The sequence below is a fragment of the Piliocolobus tephrosceles genome, chromosome 7 (genome assembly GCF_002776525.5).
Source record: "Piliocolobus tephrosceles isolate RC106 chromosome 7, ASM277652v3, whole genome shotgun sequence".
NCBI lineage: Eukaryota > Metazoa > Chordata > Mammalia > Primates > Cercopithecidae > Piliocolobus > Piliocolobus tephrosceles.
In genome coordinates this window covers 122,159,027-122,180,776 of record NC_045440.1, presented here as the reverse complement: position 1 = coordinate 122,180,776, position 21,750 = coordinate 122,159,027, and the positions used below count along the sequence as shown (strand labels likewise).

Below are 21,750 nucleotides of genomic sequence, written 5' to 3'. Positions count from 1 at the left end.
AGGCATGAGCCACTGCGCTCAGGCAATTAGTTCTTATAAAGCAATAAGAAAAACCTTCAGTAAAAAAATAGACAGCATACTCTACTCTCAAAAATACAAATTATCAATATGAACAAAACTTTACCTCAACCCAAGTGTGGAAATAATAAACAACATTCTCATCAAATGGCAATGTTGCTTTTTTTCCTTTTTTCTTTTTTTTTTTCTTCTTGTTTTTTTTTTTTTTTTTTTGAGACACAGTCTCACTCACTCTGTCACCAAGGCTGGAGTGCAGTGGTGCAATCTGGGCTCACCGCAATCTCCATCTCCTGGGTTCAAGCAATTCAGCCTCCCGAGTAGCTGGTATTATAGGCACGCACCACCATGCCCAGCTAATTTTTTTGTATTTTTAGTAGAGATGGGGTTTCGCCATGTTGACCAGGATGATCTCAAGCTCCTGACCTCAAGTGATCCACCTCCCTCGGCTTCCCAAAGTGCTGAGGTTATAGGCATGAGCCACTGCGCCCCACTGCAAAGTTGTTTTTTCATGACAAATCCATGTTGATAAAACTTTGACTCTTTCTCAAATAAATTGGACAATGTATAGTCTAACAGAAGCCTAATTATGATGAGACTGGCAAAAATAGGTCCTGCTAGATCATGGAGAGCAGGAGCCATAGAGACTTTCTCTGTGTACGCTCAACCAAGCCAGTCAGAAACTCCAGCATCACTACCACCCTGCTAGGAAGGACATATTTCTAGGTTTTTGATGTGACCTTTTCCCTTCCCCCAGGATAGCATTGCAGCCTAAGGCCAGATCACGAAGTAAGGGAAGAAACTCACACACACCCAGTGCTATAGGAATTTTATCATAATGAACAGTCACCAAGTACTTCATCCCATGTGTCCGCTGTGACACCAAATCTGGGGCCACTAAGCTTGGTAGGCCCAGCCATGAAGGTCCACAGCAGGGCATATCACACATCTTCATATTCTTTGACTCAACCATTCTACTTGTAGAAATATGATGTAGCAAAATAGAGACGCATACAAATTCTGTCCAAGGCTATTTGTGGAAGCATGTTTTATTATTGAGAAAACATGGAAATAGCTTAAATGTTCTATACCTGAGGGATAGCTAAATTATGGAATCCTCAAATGATAAAACACCAAGCAATTAAAAGTAATATTTCTAATAAACTTTTAATGACTTGTGAAAGTTCTCAAGATATATTAAGTGAAAAAAAATTGAAACAAAACTCAGTGCCACTGCACTCCAGTCTGGATGACAGAGTAAAACCCTGTCTCAAAAACAAAACAAAACAAAAAAAATGAAAATCAAATGCTTCCTATGGTTTGATACAGATGTTTTAAAAAGAAATGCCAGAAGATAACAAAATATTAACACTGGTTATTTTTTTGTTTAATTATAAATTTATAATTAAAAAAATATTTGTAACCAAAAAGTAGAACATAATAGTGAAAATTAAAACGGTCTATGAACGTGTAAAGCACAAATAAAGCCCCTCACATGTTTCACTCTTCATCACTGACTTACTTAACACAAGATTGAATTGGTATATGCTCTTTTTGATGTTTTCCTAGGAGGATTTACATTTATTTATTTTAGGAAAATTGAGTCATATTTAGAACACATTTAGTGTGCTAAAACTTTATTTGCATCATTCAAAAGGATGTCGTGAATGTCTTCCATGTGCTCACATTTAGGTAGATATTCTTGGTTATGTTTTAGCAGCAAACTAAATTTATTTGACTATTTTTTATTTCTTTAACTTTTCATAATTCAAATTTCTCCAAAATGTTCAATAATTCTATAATAAGCATATATTACTTTTAGGATCAGAAAAAAAAGTACACATTTTTAAAGAGAAGAAGGACTGCCTTCTGCAGTGAAGACAGGGAGAGGGGCAATTCCTTGCAAATATCCCCTCATTATGGGAATGGGAGAGCCATCTACCGGAGAAGCATTCCTTTGTTCAGCCTTGTAACAGACAAGCACTGAGGACCTGCTGTGTGTCAGCCCTGCAGGAGGCGCTGGGGAGACAGAGCTCAATGACCTCCTGCCCCTGTGTCTCATCTTGTCAAGATCTAAGCACTGCCTCCAAGTCAGCTCTCAATAAATGACAAAACTGAACTGTGCTCCTGCTGCTGAAATGGAGCAGGGAGCTCCCCACCAGAAATAAGAACATTAAAGGGGGAGAAGCGACTTTGGGGTTCCCTTCAATTCATGATTTTCTGTTAATGCCTACCAGGAATGGAATAAATGCTTTTCTGTGCCCCATAGCTGTTCATAATCCAGTGGGGAGACAGCTTTGCACGTGGATGATTCTGCCTTACAAAATAAAATGTCCTCAACCCTGGAGGCAGACAGACTTAGATCTGAATCCAGATAGTTCATGAGTTTTGACATAAGAATGATAAAATTGTCTTATAGAGCTGAATAGGAATTAAGGGAGAACTTGGGGGAAATGCCCCGCCAGCACACAGCACAGGGTAGATTTAATCAAAGAACTCACTCAGAGCAGCCATCCATTCTCTGACTGTCTTTCCCCTGCATCGCCTGGGCAGGGAAGATCAGCATCTTTATCTAGACCCAAGTAGCCACTCTGATGGTGGCTAAAGGGCCATGTTCTGAAGGGTCTGACACTGTGTCTAGGTTCCTTGCCTAAACTCTGCCACAGGCATGGGGGGAGGGGGTGGAGCTGTTGCTTGTCCTCCCTAAACTCAGGTATTTTCAGAACTGCATGATCATTTTTAAATTGCCCCAAGGCAAATAAAAGCAGGAAAACAGTTCTGTTACTACTAAATAATTTTAAAACATAGTGACAGGATGTAGGATTATCTGGGATTTTGCATTCTAGACATCGTCTCTCCTACCCTGGGAGGCATGTTTCTCAAACCCACGCCTGATTGTGCAAAAAAAGAGAAGAGCAAAAGAAAATATTGAGTTAGAGATGAGCCTAAATAAGACTAGAGAAAGTGGTGTTGGTGTAGCTTTGAAAGAGGGGCAAAACTACATGGTATCCCAAGAACAGGGACCAATATTACAGCCCCATTTCTTGTCTTTGCTATTTCCCATGATCACTCTTAAACCAAGAAACTGAGATCTACTCTCTGGTTGGTGGGGCTTCCTCACTGGAACAAAGGGGAGTATGTACATTTCATAATAGAGATTCTGTGATGAAATGTCCTAAGGAGATAAATGTACATTTCATAATAGGCATTCTGTGATGGAATGTTCTGAGGGGATAAAAGCTGGAATCGGTCTCAGCACATCTCAGTTACTCATTTTGATTCGTTTGGACAAGTGAGTTACTACAGCGCTTATTTGGAAAAATGACTAGAAAGCTACCTCCAATCTCTCGGCCTCAACCCCAGGCTCCATTTCTTTCTGTTCCTTCCCGCTCTCGTCTTCCAGCCCTCCTTCCCCCCGTTACTCCTCAAACTTCCTGCCCTCAGCCTCCTCTCCAGGGCCGTCCATCTTGTTTGATTTTCCGCCCTACCCGTTTGCCCAAGCTGACCGATGTCTCCCCATCCCAGTACCCTACCTCAAGGAACTTTCTGCCCAGCTCTTCCTCTGTTACTACCAGACCGTCTGTGTGCCGCCACCCTGTTCGTCAGGCACCCCTTTCCCAGTGCCCTCCTATCTTCCCCCCTCGCCCTCCTCATAGCCCTTCTTGCTAGTCTCCTGTACTCTAGTCCCCACTCCCTATCCAGCCACCCCCAACCAGACCTGACGGCTTACAAATCTCACCCTGGAGAAATGGTTTCCCTCCTACTGGGGCAGTTCTCAGGCGGTTCAGAATTGCCAGGACTGTGGATTCCCAGCGACGACCTGGCAGACACGGGGAATCCAAGACCATGGCAAGCGAATATTCAGCCTGGCCTGCGCCCTTCCTCTGCTGCCTGGGCAGCCAGACTGCACAAGCGTCTGCATTTGAACTCGCTTCTCCGTGGAACTTGGTCTGTAACCACAGAGCAAACTGCAGAACCAGGGGCAGAGAAGGTAGGGGATTGAAAAGCATCGAATCTGTTCTCAAGGAGGGAGGTGATTGGCCAACGTGAGGTCCAGTTTTATGTTCATTATCTCCTGGGTTTGCCAGTTGATGGCAAGCCTTTTTCCTGGCAGTATCCAGAGGCAGTTCTAGTAAACAGGCTGGATTCGGAGAGGCCAGAGCGGTATCAGACGAACGCTGTTGCCTGGAGATGGAGTGGGGTGCCGTCGCCCAGAGACTGCAGAAGGCCCGCGGCCGAGCGAGTGGTAAGAGAACGCCGAGAGAGCCCCGGACCCACCGAGCAGCTCCAAGGCCATGGAGGGACACCCGAAAGAGAGGGTGGTCACAGATGAGGTCCATCAGAACCAGATCTTGCGGGAGCTGTACCTCAAAGAGTTACGAACCCAGAAACTCTACACGCAGTACCACGTGAATCCCCTGCGCAAGGTTCACAGGATTACGAGGAAGCCCATGTCTTGGCATGATAACCTGGAGGAACCCGCAGACGCCAGGTTTCTGAATCTCATTCACCATGCTGCCCAGGGGCCAAGGAAGAAGTACCCGGAGGCACAAACTGAAAACCAGGAAATTGGGTAGGACTCAGAGCCCTTGGTCGACCCAGAACGCAGTGACCACAGGATGAACCACTTTAGGGTCTACAATGACATCACTCTGTACAAAGCTAAAATGTGGAGCTTGGGAGAATATGATCGCCACAAGTAGCATCTCAGCAATGGAGTCAGTTCCTGGATTTAATGTCCTAAAAATCCACTGCCTAGAAGAGTAAATATTACTTTAACCCCCCGTCCATAATTCATGGATAATGGCAAAAATTAGGAAGCATAAAAAATATGTGGAAGAAGGAAATAAAAATTGCCCATTATCTCATCATATGGAAGTGACTAATATTAACATTTTAAACCATTTGTTTTTAAAATTAATAAATTGCATATATTTATTGTGTAAAAAAAGAAAAAAGAAATAAACCTACTGTGGGTCCTATGGTTTTTTCCTAGCTGCCATTAACAAAGCAAAACAGTTGAGCATTTTATGAGCAATTGTCATCCTTGTTTAAGAACACGACCTAAACAGGAAAGAAGCAAGTTGTCACACTCAAAGTGATATTGTCTCACTAGGTTGCAAATCAACCCTAAACAAGATTTTTAAAAGCAGCATTTTAAAAGGATGTAATCATCACTTAAGATCAGGAGCTCAAGACCAGCCTGGCCAACATGTTGAAACTTCCCCCCGTCTCTACGGAAAATACAAAAATTAGCCGGGTGTGGTGTGCACGCCTGTATTCCCAGCTACTTGGGAGGCTGAGGCAGGAGAATCACTTGAACCCAGGAGGCGGAGGTTGCAGTGAGCCGAGATCATGCCACTGCACTCCAGCCTGGGTAACAGAGTGAGACTCCATCTCAAAAAAATAAATAAATAAAAGGACATTCAGCATCCCTGGATACATTTACTTTGTGTGTAAACATATGTTTGCTGAAGTCAAGGTAAACTGAACCACTCTGCAACTAGAGTTCTGACCAATTCAATCAAGAATGGTCTTGCCTGGGAATCATACTTATATCAATGGAGTTTACCTAGGATCAGATGTTTCTTCATTAACCACTACCTGTATGAAGATCTGGAATCTCTAGGACATTTAAAAATAAGCCCACTAATTTAGAAAACAATAAATAAATGTCTCCTCTTTAGTAAAGGCTTCTTTGAAGTTCCCTCGGATTAAAGTGATGTCGCCCTGCTCTGAGTTCCCATAGGTCTGCTTACGTCACATTACACATTGTACATAAGTGATGTGTGTGCATGTGGCATAGTTCCTTCAGAGCCTACGCTCTTTGAGAGCAAAGCCTAGGACTGCTGTCTTTAACTTTCCCAATGAATTCAGCTCAGTACATAGTAGGTGCTTGGTAAATGTTTGTGAAATGATCAAAGAATGAATGCGCACACACAAATTATTCTAGACAAATGATATACAAACTTTGTTACAATCACCTCAAGTCAGAGTGTCCTTCACCAACTCGAATGGCTAAGAAGCCAAGTGGCTAAGGTAAGGGCGTGAAGCAGGTCTGGGACGGGGCATTTATTTGGTGAATTGGTGAAGGGTGTGTTCTATCTAAAGACAGCAGCTGCCACTCAATTCCATGTACTTGTTGCTATGTAGAAATTTGCAATGGATTTCCCAAATCCTTCTTTTTCAGGTGCCAGAAATCTTGACCTATGTGAAATATTTTTGGTTTTAAAATCTCATCACCTAATTAATACATTTTTAAATACAGAGCAGAACAAATAGAAGCTACCTGTGGGCCAGACACAGGACAAAGACTTACACTTGTAAGTCAGGTATGTTACAGATTCATTGCACCATGCCCTTCCCTTGGGATGTGTTCTTGTTTAATCTCTCTCTACCAGACATAAGTATTTCCCTTTAGTCTGTAAACCTCTACCCTGGTCTTCACTGTTCTTGTGATCCTACTGGGAGGATTTTCTCTAAGACTGGGTTTATTGCTGTTTGTCTGTCTTCCCTTGGTTTTGTTGACCCTTATTAGGACAAACACAATTTTCCTCCCCAAACCTGGCCCTTTCTACTATCTTTCTTGTGTTTCTGCCAAGTGAAGGCCATTTTTTCTCTTTGTAATCCAAACCACTGCACACTTTTTCATCTAACCCTCTTTGAAATTCATTGATCTCAACTCAGCTAAGTTTCTTTCATTCTGCTTGCACTTGAATTTCTTTCTCTTGTGTCAATCAATTCCCTTCTACGTTTTACATCTGGGCTTTCTCTTTTGACATTTTTCCTTGTGAATACAGTTTAGGCTTCACGGTTGTCCGGGAAACTATGTCTTTGACTACAGAGCCACCAGCCACGAAGTACACTGCTTTCATTTTTTCCAGTGGACTCACCAGTCCATGTTGGGGATCTTCTGTGAGTAGCTACACAGACTTACATAGGATGTCATTTAATACAATGTATCCTGATCAGCATTTTATCAATATCTTGTGACTCTTGGGACACGGAGATGACATTAATCTATCCTAATCCTAAAATGTCACTGAAATTCTGGTCTCTTCTCTTACCATGCTGGGAGTTGCTGTTGATTTTGATTTCATAGTTTTTAGCAAGAAAAACGTTTCTGGGGAAAAAATATAATACACAGATGCTTTTTTTCTGCAGAATAAAATTCTTCCTGTAAGATCTCCTCTGATTTATCTTTTCAAAACCTTTCCCCTGTTCCCAAAGCCATAGAGCCAACACAACCTGACATACTTAAAGTACAAATACTGATATTCACATTCAGACTGGTGCTACTCAGCTGAAAAGGCCTCTCAGGCTTACCTTATTTATTTATTTATTTATTTATTTATTTATTTATTTATTTGAGACCGAGTCTCACTCTGTCGCCCAGGCTGAAGCGCAGTGGCGCTATTTCGGCTCACTGCAAGCTCCACCTCCTGGGTTCACACCATTCTCCCGACTCAGCCTCCCGAGTAGCTGGGACTAAAGGCGTCTGCCACTGCACCCTGCTAATTTTTTTGTATTGTTACTAGAGACGGGGTTTCACCGTGTTAGCCAGGATAGTCTTGATCTCCTGCCCTCGTGATCCACCCACCTCAGCCTCCCAATCACGCTTACCTTTTTAACTACTCTTGTCCTCGTCTACATGGGCTGTAGACCCCACTTTAAAATCTTATTTTTCCAATCTGTGAAAGGTAGATCTCTTCAAATGATTGGGCTTGAAACTGAAGAGGATGTTAAAGAAGACACTTGGGCTTTTTAAACTATAAAGAACTGGAGGTAAGCTAAAGACATATTTCAGGGCATTTTATAAACATAAAATAATAATGGCAATAATAAAGATGTCATTAAAAGATACATGAAACTACTACGCAGGAAACATACACATTCAAGAACAATCTTCCTAGGATACCTACAGGATAATCAAGTTGAACTAAAATGTGTTGCATATTCACTCCACAATTAGTCTGAACTCAGTTAAATGATACTCTTTACAATTTTAGTCAAAGAAAAACAGATAATGCTAGAGTAAGATTAAGGGTGCTGACGGGCAAGGGATGGAGGGGGTGAAAATTAACCAAAGTTAACCAAAATTAACCCTCAGACTTCTAAGTGGCCTGGTGACCTTCTGAAGGCTATCTGCCAATATCTGAGCTTGAACTGAAACTTGAGTTTGATAAACACAATTGTGGTTTTGTGTAAATTTCAAATCAAATGTCCATTCAGAGGCTGTGTATTTTTCAGGTGTTTCCATGGTTACATAAAAAGAAAATTGTAATTCACATCTTACTACCCTAGGCTTTTAATACTAAAATCTACAGAAGTCTTAAAATTGTAAGCCACTGATGTAATCTATTTGCCCCATTTCATTTCTGGTCATATAGTCTGAATTATAGTGGCAAAGCACAGTAGCTCATTATTACTTAATACCAACTCTAAATCTGATTGAGTGGTTCAAGGAATTCCCTTCTTAGACAAGCTAGAACCACCAGAGACAAGCTAAACCCACCACTTGGTCTAAACAAACTAGATCCATCCAACCCCAAAATATTGCTGGGTCCAGTCCTGAGATTCAGAGTACCTGAGTCAGTACTCAAGTACTGACTATCAATGTTGCTTTATTTGTTTTTGAGTTTTTCCACCATTCTTTCTGCTCCTTAATATGAGAAAGTAACAAGGTTTTAAGAGAACAAACATTATCCATATATAAAAACATATTAAAATATTCAAGCATCAAAGCTACGCCTATTTTCAGGCAACACAATGCTGCCTCTTACTTAAGCATGACTCTATTCCCCAAACCGTGTTACTTCTAGCTTTTAGTTTAGAGATTTTGTGTTTGGTATTCAAGGTTAACTTCCTAGTTGATTCAATTATTAACAGCAGCAACTGCCACTGGGAAAATGAGATGCTACACAGTATTTGGCCTTAAAAGTTAAGAACCTATGAGTTAACTGGATGATCTAATCTAGCTTCAAATTAACCACATTAAAATAAACTAAATGCTCTTTCCTCTTCATGTTGCAAGACATTAAAATGTCATATTCTGTAACTTAAGAATGACTGTTCTCATTTGGTTCAGGAGATGGTGTGGCATCTTTAATTCCTTTATCAATATTATCTCAGACCAACAGATGGAAGATCAGGCAATTAAGAAGAATGAGCATGTGGCTTGCTTATCATGCCTCTCCCACTCCCCTGTGAAATTTGCTTACTGAAATTTGTTTTACCTTAGCCACCAAATAGGGATTTTGGAGCCAAAAATTATTAAGAAAACATTAAAGAATTTAGGGAAATTAATGACATATTATAGAGGCAGAGACAGAGAATAAATTCACCACTCTTTTTCTCAGCCTATTTCTCTGTTGCAAGATTTTATTCTAACAGACAAGTATACAATATTCCTTGTTCCTTGTTCTTATATAGGGAAATTGTGACGTAGATTTTTGTCAATAGTAAATTAGTCAACAAGCATGTATTAAGCACCTATAATATACTAAGCTTGTAGGCCCTGCAGACACATTGGTGACAACAGATACTGGCCCTGTCCACTCCAGAACCAGTAAACTCATAGGAAAACAGGCAATAAGAAAATTACTTCATTTATTAAATGTAAAATAGTTGAATTTTAGATCATAGCTCTAGGGATCAAGACATGTTATGTGCTGTATCACTTTTGGTTCCAGCAAGAAACAGATGGTAAAGTCAAGCAAGTAAATGGGAGGTTTTAATAAAGGGAATATTTATAGAGTTGTGGGCAGGATTTAGTCTCCTAAAAGTAATAGTGTTGTATTCCAGCGTGGTAACAAGGAATGGTGGAGTCTCCCAGGGCAGTAACAAGGAATGGTATGGTACCCTAGGTCTAGTAACAGCAGGGAGCCAGCTGTAACAACCAGTTTCCTCCCCTGCCTTCACTGGCCATCCCTTTCCCCCCACCACACACACGCACTGAGAGAAATAATAAGGACAAGGTTGAGGGACCTGGAAGAAGAACTGTATGGAGAAATGTGCTGATAGAAACCATTGCCTCAGTGGAAGAAAGCAACAAACCCTCAGAAATCCAGCAGAGAGGAAGCCGGGGAATTAATACCACAACATCATTCTCTTCTATCCTGTCTCCTATTAGTGAATACAGGACCAGAACTAGACATACAATTTAAAGAGGCCCTCACAGTACCCTGGGGTCCTCATTCCTTTTACCCTAATCCCAATCCTGAGCAAAACCAATTAAAGCTGGAGGACAAAGCAGCCTGTTGAAATTTTGCAGGGCACAGAGAAAGTCTGAGAGAGTAGGGAGCAAATGGATAGGAGAGCAAGTAGACTATTTAGCACACCTCCCTTTATTTCTCTAAATCAAATTATACCTAGTCTAAGTCTCCATTCTTCTGGTTGCAGAGAAATTCAATTTCAGTAAATGTCTGGCTCCATTCACTTCCTTCGTGGGATTATAATAAAACATCCTGAAAATTTGTGGCAGAAATACTGGAAGTGGTGCTAGGTCTTGATGGTTGTGGCCTCCTCTAACTTTTTCCATTACAATACTTGATATTTCTCTACTTTAGGAATTTATGCATCTAGGTACTATCTACACAATATTATTATTTTCTTGACATGTTCTTCAAATTCATTTAGTTAGTAGAAAAAAAGGAATAGCTATTCAACCACAGTTTTAACGTGTGAAGAGTATATAATTCCCTATGCACATTAAAATAAGTAAGTAAATGGCTGCTTAAAATTAGTCCATATTGTTTGAAGTTGGGCAATATGATGCCCCAGATATATTCTTTTTGCTTAGTCTTGCTTTGGCTATGTGGGCTCTTTTTCTGGTTACACATAAGTTTTAGGATTGTTTTTTCCAGTTCTGTGAAGAATGATGATGGTATTTTGATGGAAATTACATTGAATCTGTAGATTTCTTTTGGCAGTATGATCATTTTCACAATATTGATTCTACCTATCCATGAGCTAAAGTTATCAAAACAGCGTGGTACTGGTATAAAAATAGGCACGTAGACCAATGGAACAGAATAGATAACCCAGAGATAAAGCCAAATACTTACAGCCAACTGATCTTCAACAAAACAAAAACATAAAGCAGGAAAAGGACACCCTATTCAACAAACGGTGCTGGGATAATTGGCTAGCCACATGTAGGAGAATGAAACTAGATCCACATCTCTCACCTTACACAAAAATCAACTCAAGATGTATCAAAGACTTAAATCTAAGACCTGAAACCATAGAAACTCTAGAATATAACATCAGAAAAACTCTTCTAGACATTGGCTTAGGCAGAGAGTTCAGGACCAAAAACCCAAAGGTAAATGCAATAAAAACAAAAATAAATAGATGGGACCTGATTAAATTAAAAAGCTCTGCACAGCAAAAGAAATAATCAGCTGAGTAAACAGATAACCCACAGAGCGGGAGGAAATCTTCACAAACTGTGCATCCAACAAAGGACTAATATCCAGAATCTATAAGGAACTCCAACAAATCAGCGAAAACAAAGCAAAACAACAAAAACAACAAACAAACAAAAAAACCCACAAATAATCTCATTTAAAAGTGGGGAAAGAACATGAATAGACAATTATCAAAAGAAGATATTCAAATGGCCAACAAACATATGAAAAAATGCTCATCACTAATTATCAGGGAAATGCAAATTTTAAAATATCACCTTACTCCTGCAAGAATGGACATAATTAAAAAAAAAAAACAAAAAATACTAGAGGTTGAAGTGGATGTGGAGAAAAGGGAACACTTTTACACTGCTGATGGAAATGTAAACTAGTATGACTACTATCAAAAACAGTGTGGCGATGCCTTAAAAAACTGAAAGTAGAACTACCATTCAATCCAGCAATTCCACTACTGCATATCCACCCAGAGGAAAAGAAGTCATTATATTCAAAAGACACTTTGCACACACATGCTTATAGCAGCACAATTCATAATTTAAAAAATGTGGAATCAGCCTAAATGCCCATCAACCAACGAATGGATAAAGAAAATACCACTCAGCCTTAAAAAGGAACAAAATGTCATTCACAGCAACCTGGATGGAGTTGGAGACCATTATTCTAACTAAAATGACTCAGGAATGGAAAACCAAATATCATATGTTTCACTTGTAAGTGGGAGCTAAGCTATGAAGATGCAGAGGCATAAGAATGACATAAAGGACTTTAGCGACCCCAGGGGAAGGTGGGAGAGGGGTGAGGGGAGTGAGGGATAAAAGATTACACATTGGGTACAGTGTACACTGCTCAGGTGACAGGTGCACCGAAATCTCAGACATCACCACTAAAGAACTTATCCATGTAACCCAAAACCACCTGTTCCCCCAAAACTATTGAAATAAAATAAACTATAAAACAATATTTAAAATATTAGAACAAGTGACCCTTGTTTGAATATTTTTGGCTTGCTCAATATTAAAGTCCACCTTCCCAACCACAGCTGCCCTGGACAAGCCCAGAGATGCATCTCATAGAATTATTTCCAGATACCACTTTTACAGCTTCCTTCTCCCCACTAGGGCAGAGCAGGGCCTGGTCTCTGCCACCTTGACCTTATTCTCAGTCTCAGCAGTCACTCTGACACTGCCTCTAACTCTGCCCATCCAAGCACTCTGCCCATCCTTTCCCTTCTCCACTGAGGAATCCACAATTAATCCTCCTGGATGGACCCAAATCTTAAAAGCTCCTAGCTCTACCAGTTCAAGAGGACTCAGAAAGTTAGAAACACAGTACTGGTTTCTCTGTTATGGAAAGAGAGAAGGGAATCACATCAGTTATAAAATATGTTCTTCCTAATAATTCACACAGTCACTAAATAATAACAGCTGTTACAATGAAACAAACAGTGGTAAAGAAAAGTGTCTGCAGGGAAGGAGGATATGACCTGCAAAAACTTGGAGAGAATTGGCCACAGGCAGCCTAGAGAAAGGTGTGCAGAAGTCAGAGTGCCTGAGCTTGGCAGGCATTCTGGCTAATTTTGCAGGAGACCTTCCAAGCTTTCTAGGTACCTGCCTTATCACCTCTGCTAATGATGATAAACTGTTGCCTCAGGATTCACAGCCACACTTTTACACTGCATATGGATTTATTGCTATCAGCCTTAAATGGTAGATAGCAATTAAGGGAAGATGAGTATGTGGTATAACATAAAAACTCACAGGTGTTGCTTTGATCCTGAGTGACATCCAAATCTAATGGAATTTCTAAGGGCAGATCTCCTGGAAACTATGCATAGTAACAAAGCTATTGATCATTGTCTTCTTTAAATGGAAGAATAAAATTGCCCATCTTGGCATGCTCTATAATGGCCCATGTGCTAATGCTTCCCACCTTAGTACAGCACCGAAAGAGTTGAACTAGTGTAACTGGAGCCCAGTGAGAGCTGGGAACCTGGAAAAGGGACTATCTGGCTGAGGTTGTTACCACAGGACACTGCTACTGTCAAAGAAGTATCACTGACACATGGAGACAGCAGGGAAGAAATTCTCCAACCTTTTTCTCCTTCAACAAGCCCATTTCTTTCTTCTTGCCTCCCATCGGCTTAACCCAATGAGAAGCCAGCCAGAAACGGAGGTGGCTAACCCAATGAGAAGCCAGCCAGAAACGGAGGTGAAGAAATGTCAACCTCAAGGATCAGCTTTGCAGGGCACAGAGCAGAGCAGAGAAGAACAGGTTCAAGGTGGATGGGCAGAGGAAAGGTGATTTCAGTTATTTTTATCTTCTCTATTTTAGAGTCAGGAGATCCACTTAGCTCATGCGAACCTGACAGGATCAGAAGGAGGGCTAGGAGAGGGCAGAAAATGGTCATTCCCCCTGAGCAAACTCTACAAAAGTCATCGTTTTTTCCAACAGTTTTGAGGTAACATACTGACATGGCTGTAAGACGCTGATATAAAGACATAGGAAAAGTGTGTAATTGACCATGAGAGTCATAAAAAAAGTATTAAGGACACATTTTATTATGATTTTATCCTCTTAACCACTAATAGGATAGGTATTGAATACTAAGTTAATAGAGAATATTCCATAATAGGATAGCAAAACAGCATTCCTAGAAAATTACCCTTCTATAAGCACCTTTTTTCAGAATATGTGGGGCACAGTGACACACCATCAAGATTTCTCATCAGAAATGAAGATACTAGTTCTCAGCTGTCAGCACCATCCAGAGATTGCCTTACCTTGACGAGAGCCACTCATCCAAGGTCACACACCTTGTCCCAGTCCCAGAACGGCCCACATCCAATGACTAACACAGGCCTGTAAAGGACCAGCCCTTTCATTCCAACTAGGGACACAAGGGTTATGCCATCTTCAGAACTCCCCATAGGAATGACTGAGGTTTCCACTGGACTGCATCTCAGTCTAGCCCCTTTCTTTGCACAATCCTACTTCTCTTCCTCCCTTTCACAGGTTGATCCCAGGAGCACTCCCTAACAAAAGCCCTTTATGTGGATCTCAGAGTGTGCTTTCCTGGGACTCAGCTGGCATCACAGAGAGATCCTAACAAATAAACATTTGTATTTCCCTACACTGTTCAACATGCCTCCTGTTGTAAAACAGCAAAACACAGAGATTATCTTCCTGCCAATATTTCACTAACTCTCTACACATTAGTTTCCCTTTTCTCCTTTTTTTTTTTTTTAGACGGAGTCTCACCCTGTCATCCAGGCTGGAGTGCAATGGTGCGATCTCGGCTCACTGCAACCCCTGCCTACGGGGTTCAAGTGATTCTCCTGCCTCAGCCTCCTGAGCAGCTGGGATTACAAGCGTGTGCCACCATGCCTGGCTAATGTTTTGTATTGTTAGTAGATACGGGGCTTCACTGTGTTAGCCAGGCTGGTCTCAAACTCCTGATCTCATGATCTGCCTGTCTGAGCCTCCCAAAGTGCTGGGATTACAGGTGTGAGCCACCACACCCAGCCATTAGTTTACCTTTTCTAAGATTTTAGTTTTGCTCTTGAAAAGTACTTGAGAAAATGAATAGACCTGGATTCTTTAAAATAAAACCCCAAATATACCAAGTCTTATACCAGAAAACCAGAGAAGAAGGCAAAAGCAGAACCAAAGATCAAGTTAAAAAGGGATGGGCTGGGTGTGGTGGCTCATGCCTGTAATCCCAGCACTTGGGGAGGCCCAGGCAGGCAGACCACTTGAGGTCAGGAGTTTGAGACCAGGCTGGTCAACATGGTAAAACCCTGTCACTACTAAAAGTACAAAAATTAGCTGGGCATAATGGTGTATGCTTGTAATCCCAGCTACTTGGGAGGCTGGGGATTAGTTTGAACTCTGAAGGAGAGGGTTGCAGTGAGCTGAGATTTTTGCCACTGTACTCCAGCCTGGGTGACAGAGTGAGACTCCATCTCAAAAAAAAAAAAAAAAAAAAAAAGGGTAGGGGGGATGAATGAGAATGTAAGAAATCTATTTACACAACCAATGAAAAAAATGCATTGAAAATGGCAGGCAGATGCCTGGTCTCACGGACTTTTTGCATTGGAAATCTACTAAGTGCTTTAATAATATCTTATTTAATGGAAAAAGAGGAGATGCTGATGACTATATGTGTTGCATTATGGCAGTTATTAAATGATTATATATGTCAAGAAAAATGATGAAATCAAAGAGGAACTATAATGGCTTTGTAATGTGTTAACTTACTTGTTCTGGCTGATCTACATTTCTCAAAATTCCTTTCTTGTATGTTTCTAGTTAGAGTAGGCTGCACGGGAGATTCTTAGGAGAGACTTGGAGGGCAGCAGTGAAGCATCAGTCCTTCCGTAGCTCACATACATCATTGCCAATCTGTGGCTCATCTTGTTGGCATGAGATAGTGACTGGGGTGACAACTGCTCCACTTTCTTTGGCTCTACCAGCTCTATAGTGGCCACACACAGAGGTAGGATGGGCCCACATGAACCTAAATTTTGATTCAAATGTTGAGACCAATGACACTACATGTGCATCAAGAAGTTATGAGAAGGTCTTACCCACATAATGAGGTTTTCTGAGGAGAGCAAGAGAGGTTCTCAAGCAGAATCTGTAAAAATGACATGAGAGAAAGCAAGAAAAAGAGACTGGCTCGGGTGCTGAGGATAAGGCTAGGGCTGATGTAGCTTGGACTTCCTGCCAGTGCCAGAGGAGGGAACATTCAGGTTTTCTTATCAGCCTGCCCAGATGTGGAGCAGAAAAGGAAGGAGGAGTGGTAGGACTTGAATGCTTTCAGCAATGAAACGACGTGAAATTGGATTCAGCAATGAAACAACAAAAATGGATTCAATGTTTAATACAAGCTTTTTTGATTCATGCACCAGAATAATTTTGTCTGGGTTTAACTTCAGGATGAAGGGCCTTGGCTTCTGAAGTGTACCTCCACCACCCAGATCAAAAGCAATAAAAGCACACATGGGTTTCAGTTTATCCTCATGGCAGCTCATGCCTGTGTGTTATAGCTTGATCCTGCTCTCCCTTGCTTTACTTACATAGTTTCTTCAGGATTGCCTGCACTGTGGACTTTAAGCTTCAATAACAGGTACAAAGACAGCAACTTCACACTAACTACTTAACCAGCTCCCACCATTGCATATAGCCAAATCCCTGCAACAAGTACATATGAGTGTGTGTCTGTGGGTCTCCATGTGTGTATGTGTGAGTACACTTACCAGTGGCTGTTCAGATTAAACTCTGACATAGGAATCCCAAACCCTACTTATTCGGAAGATGGGAATATGGATTAAGAAAGGTTTGGAAATCCATCTCGGTCCAAATGATATTCCCATTCAATAGGTTGAATGGTTCCCAATGGAATCCCAATTAAGTATCTAATTCATCCAGGTGTTTAAGGTCCTTGAGCCTACATCTGTACCCTGAACTGCAGCCAAACTGAACTGCTGGAAGCTCTCGAACCAGACAGCCATATTCACATACACAAAATGTAATAGTGTGGGAAGAAGGCCCAGGTCACAGTCTCAGTTTTGCCTCCACCTAGATGAAAGATCTTGGTCAATCTTACCCTGCTAGCCTAGATTTCCTTATATGTACAGTGGTATGTGTGGTCATCTTGGATAATTAACCACCTTTATCAATTCCATTTTGAAAAGCGTGAGATCACATGTGCAAATGGTGAGGTTTGTTTTTTTTCAAAGAAAGAGTCTATACACTGAGACTGTCCTAAATACTATTTTTGTCATAAAGTTCTCAAGGCCCGCATCATATAGTGTACTTTCCAAATTTTAGATCACAGGTCTAGTAGTCATGACAGCTACACATGCATTAGTTTCCTTCCTTTCACTCTCTCTCACTTCCCTTACTTAATATATTAAATGTCATCACAATTTTCTATCGTGCCCAATTTGTGCCAAAGTGCAGATTTTCATACCTGCAGATAGGATTTAAAAGTTCCAGCATTTTAAAGCTTAAGTTCTTATCAAGGCAAATGATGGCAGTCATTTGTGTAAATCTTGTTGAGAGTTTTCTCTAACTTTGGTCTCTAAGTCATAAAAATTAATGTCTATAATTTGCTTTATAGTCCCACAGAGAGGGATAGTGAAGGAAAGGGGAAAAATACCTGCTCTATTAGAGAGTATGAACAGAATTGATAATGTGAATAAAAATCCAGAATTATAAAATTATTGCTACTCTTATGCAAAGAAAGGAAGTGGAAAGAAAAAAAGGATTAAACAAATATACCAAGAGAAATATAAACACTACAGAAGACAAGTCTGCTAATAAAAAGATAGAGTACTAAATTATTATGGCTCTAAACTTAACTAAATGATTGTAGGCATTTTTCAACTCCTGTTTACCAAGTCAAATTAGAAAAATAAACTTGCACAATAAGAATAATGGAGACAATGCAAAATAAGTATTGGCAAAGTGCAGGTGGGGAGTGCTTTGAGTCAGTGTGAACATAAACATTTGGTGTGAATGATACGCATTGTGACATAATAAGAAAATTAGCAAACATCTATTGAATTGCTTATAATTGTCTTTAAACAAAGCACTCAAGACACGCCATATGATTAGAGGAAAACAGATGTGGTATCATTCCACAGAGCAGGTAGGAATGGCTGAGCCAGCTATTATAATTCAGAAATTGTACCTTAGCAATATAATGAAACAAATATAATAAGATGAAAAATCTTTAAACAGTTAGAACACAATGGGATCATAAGCAAAAGATAAGACGGCCTTATGAAGAAAATATCACTTTAGACTGAAGTCATAGATTTTTGCCAACAAATTAGAAAATCAATGGCTGAAGGAAATGAAGTAGATGTTTCATAATTGCAATGCCTTTGGTGAAGCTTGTAACAAAAATCACATAAAATGTTATTTCTTAAATTGGTTTGAATTGGCTTAAAGATGAATATAGTCACCTGAATGGAAAATTGTTTGCCCTATTGTTTGCCCTATCTAGAAATATGCCTAGAAGATGCTGGCAAGGATGAGTATTTATTTATTTCAATGCACCCAAATTTTCCTTCTTCTTTGCAAGGTCTTGATGAAAACGAGGATAGACTTATAAATGCAGGCACTACTCATATGCAAATAGTAAATTCTGTATTTATTTTTAGCCAACTAAGTGATACAGCATCCATTTAAAGAATAAAAAATGTAGAAGAAAATGAAGGAATAAGGTAAAATGAAATATATCTAATATAGACATAGAGTACAAAATATTGGCTATTTCTGATAATATCTATGTAAATAAATGGAAGTGCGGTTGTTTGGGGTTTTGTTTAACTTTGGTTGAGTTATTATCTGTACACATTTTGGGGTGACTGCATGTCCATGGGAGGTATGCCCTGTGGGCTCAGGTTTGCATGAGAGTTAGAGCCTGTTCCTTCTCTAGATGGAATGACAGCCCTGCTACAGATGAACAGAAATGGCTGTCTGCTGAATGTGGTGGCACATGCTTGTAATCTCAGCTACTTGGGAGGCTGAGGCAGAAGAATCGCTTGAACCTGGGAGGCAGAGGTTGCAGTGAGCCAACATTAGGCCACTGTACTATTCCAGCCTAGGCAACAGAATGATACTCTGTCTCCAAAAAAAAAAAAAAAAAAAAAATAGCTGTCTAATTAATCTGAATACCCAGAACACTGGAACAAGGGTGTGATAAGGAGGTGGATCACTTTCCTGCCAGCCTGGTAGTAAAACTGAGGCATCTCCCTCCCATCCCTCTGCAAAGATGTCAGTACATTTCACCAGGAGCTCCCTCAGCCAATTCCATCAGGGCTAGGGCATTTTCCCACCATTGCAGTATTGCATATACCCACCTGCTATAACTGTAGCCAGCTCTTACCCACGGTCACTTTCCACTAGCATGAGAGCTGAACTGTTCAACCTAGTAGAGAAAAAAGACACCTGAGGGAAAAAAAGTGGAAACCACTGGGGAACAAGAAAAGCTCCATGAGATCTCTGCCATCCTAGCCTGACATGGTTTGGATTTGTGTTCTCACCCAAATCTCATGTCACATTGTAATCTCCAATGTTGGAGGAGCGGCCTGGGGTAGGCAATTGGATCATGGGGGTGAATTTCCCACTTGCTGTTCTTGTGATAGTGAGTTTTCATCAGATCTCATTGTTTAAAAGTGTATAGCACCTCCCTTTTCTTTCTCTTCCTGTTGATCCAGCCATGTAAAGGGTACCTGCTTCCCCTCTGCCTTCCACTATGATTGTAAGTTTCCTGAGGCTTCCCCAGTAATGCTTCCTGTACAGCCTGTGGAACTGTGAGCCAATTAAAATTCTTTTTTTATATAAATTACCCACTCTTAGGTATTTCTTTACAGCAGTGTAAGAACAGGCTAATACAGAAAATTGGTACCTAGCAGTGGGGCATTGCTATAAAGATACCCAAAAATGTGAAAGCAGATTTGAAACTGGGTAAGAGGCAGTGGTTGGAACAGCTTGGAGGGCTCAGAAGAAGACAAGAAGATGAGGGAAAGCTTGGAACTTCCCAGACACTTGTTGAATAGTTTTGACCAAAACGCTAATAGTGTTATGGACAGAGAAGACCAGGCTGATAAGGTCTCAGATGGAGATAAGAAACTTATTGTGAAGTGGAGCAAAGGTCACTTTTGTTATGCATTCACAAAGAACCGGGTGGTATTGTGCCCCTACTCTAGGGATCTGTGAAACTTTGAACTTGAGAAAGATAATGTAAGGTATCTGGTAGGAGAAATTTCTAAGAAGTAAAGTGTTCAAGATATAGCCTAGTTGCATTTAAAATCCTATGCTCATATGCGTGAAGAAAGAAATGACCTGAACACGGAACTTCTATTTAAAAGGGAAGCAGAGCATAAAAGTTTGGAAAGTTTGCAGCCTGGCCATATGGTAGAAAAGAAAAATTCATTTTCAGGGGAAGAAATTGAAGCAGTCTGTAAAAATGTGCTTACCTAAAAGAAGGAGAAGTACGAATAGCCAAGACAATGGGATAAAGACCCTGAAGGCATTTCAGAGACCTCTGTGGCAGACCCTCCCATCAAAAGCCCAGAGGCCTAAGCAGGGAAGAATAGTTTTGTGGGCCAGGCCCAGGGCCCTGCTACCCTGTGCAGCCTTGGGACACTGCTTCCTGCATCCCAGATGCTCCAGCACCATCCATGGCTCGAAGGGGCTCAGGGGCTCAAGCTGCTGCTTTAGAGGATGCAAGCATCAAGCCTGTGGGCTTTCACATAGTGTTAAGCCTGTGGGTATGCACAGTGCAAGGGTTAAGGCTTGGGAGCCTCTGCCTAGATGTTAAAGTTATATAGAAAAGCCTGGATGTCCAGGCAAAGTGTGCTGCAGCGGAAGAGTTCTCATGGAGAACCTCTACCAGGGCAGTGCAGAGGGGAAATGTGGGGTTCGGGCTGCCACATAGAGTCCCGACTAGGTCACTGCCTAGTGGAGCTGTGAGAAGAGGGCCACCATCCTCCAGACCCCAGAATGGTAGGTACACTGACATCTTTCATTGTGCACCTGGAAAAGCTGCAGGCACTCAGCACCAGCCCTTGGGAACAGCCATGGGGGCTGAGTTCTGCAAGGCCACAAGGGGAGAGCTGCCTAAAGCCTTGGGAGCCCATCCCTTGCATCATTGTGACCTGGATGTGAGACATGGAGTCAAATGAGATTATTTTGGAGCTTTAAAATTTAGTAACTGCCCTGCTGCATTTTGGACTTGCACAGGGCCTGTAGTCTCTTTATTTTGGCTAATTTCTCCCTTTTGGAACGGGAGTATTTACCCAATGCCTGTACTCCAATTGTAACTTGGAAGTAACTACCTTGTATTTATTTTATTTTATTTATTTATTTATTTATTTATTTTATTTTACAGGCTCATAGGTGGAAGGGACTTGCCTTGTCTCACATGAGACTTTGAACTAAGGACTTTTGAGTTAATGCTGAAATGAGTTAAGACTTGTGGTACTCTTGAGAATGAATGACTGTATTTTGCAATGGGAGAAGAATATGAGATTTGGGAGGTGGCAGGGTTGGAATGATATGGTTTGAATTTGTCCAAGCATCCAGGGCTGAAGTTAGGCAACCACATCTCCAAAGGGAGGAAAAAGCCACTCCAATCAAAAATAAATCTAAAAATATTAAGAAATAGTCTATTGGGATGAGATTCTGGCAATATGAAAAAATAGAGCTTTACAACACCCCTAGTGGATCACACTAACTCTCCAGCAACGGATCCAAACCAAAATGAAATCCTTAAAATAACAGGTAA

At 40.9% G+C, this 21,750-nt stretch overlaps 1 pseudogene; it reads left to right on the top strand.

The window, feature by feature from the left end:
- Nucleotides 1-4,310: 4,310 nt before the first annotated feature.
- Nucleotides 4,311-4,718, top strand: LOC111549938 (annotated as a pseudogene).
- Nucleotides 4,719-21,750: the final 17,032 nt, after the last annotated feature.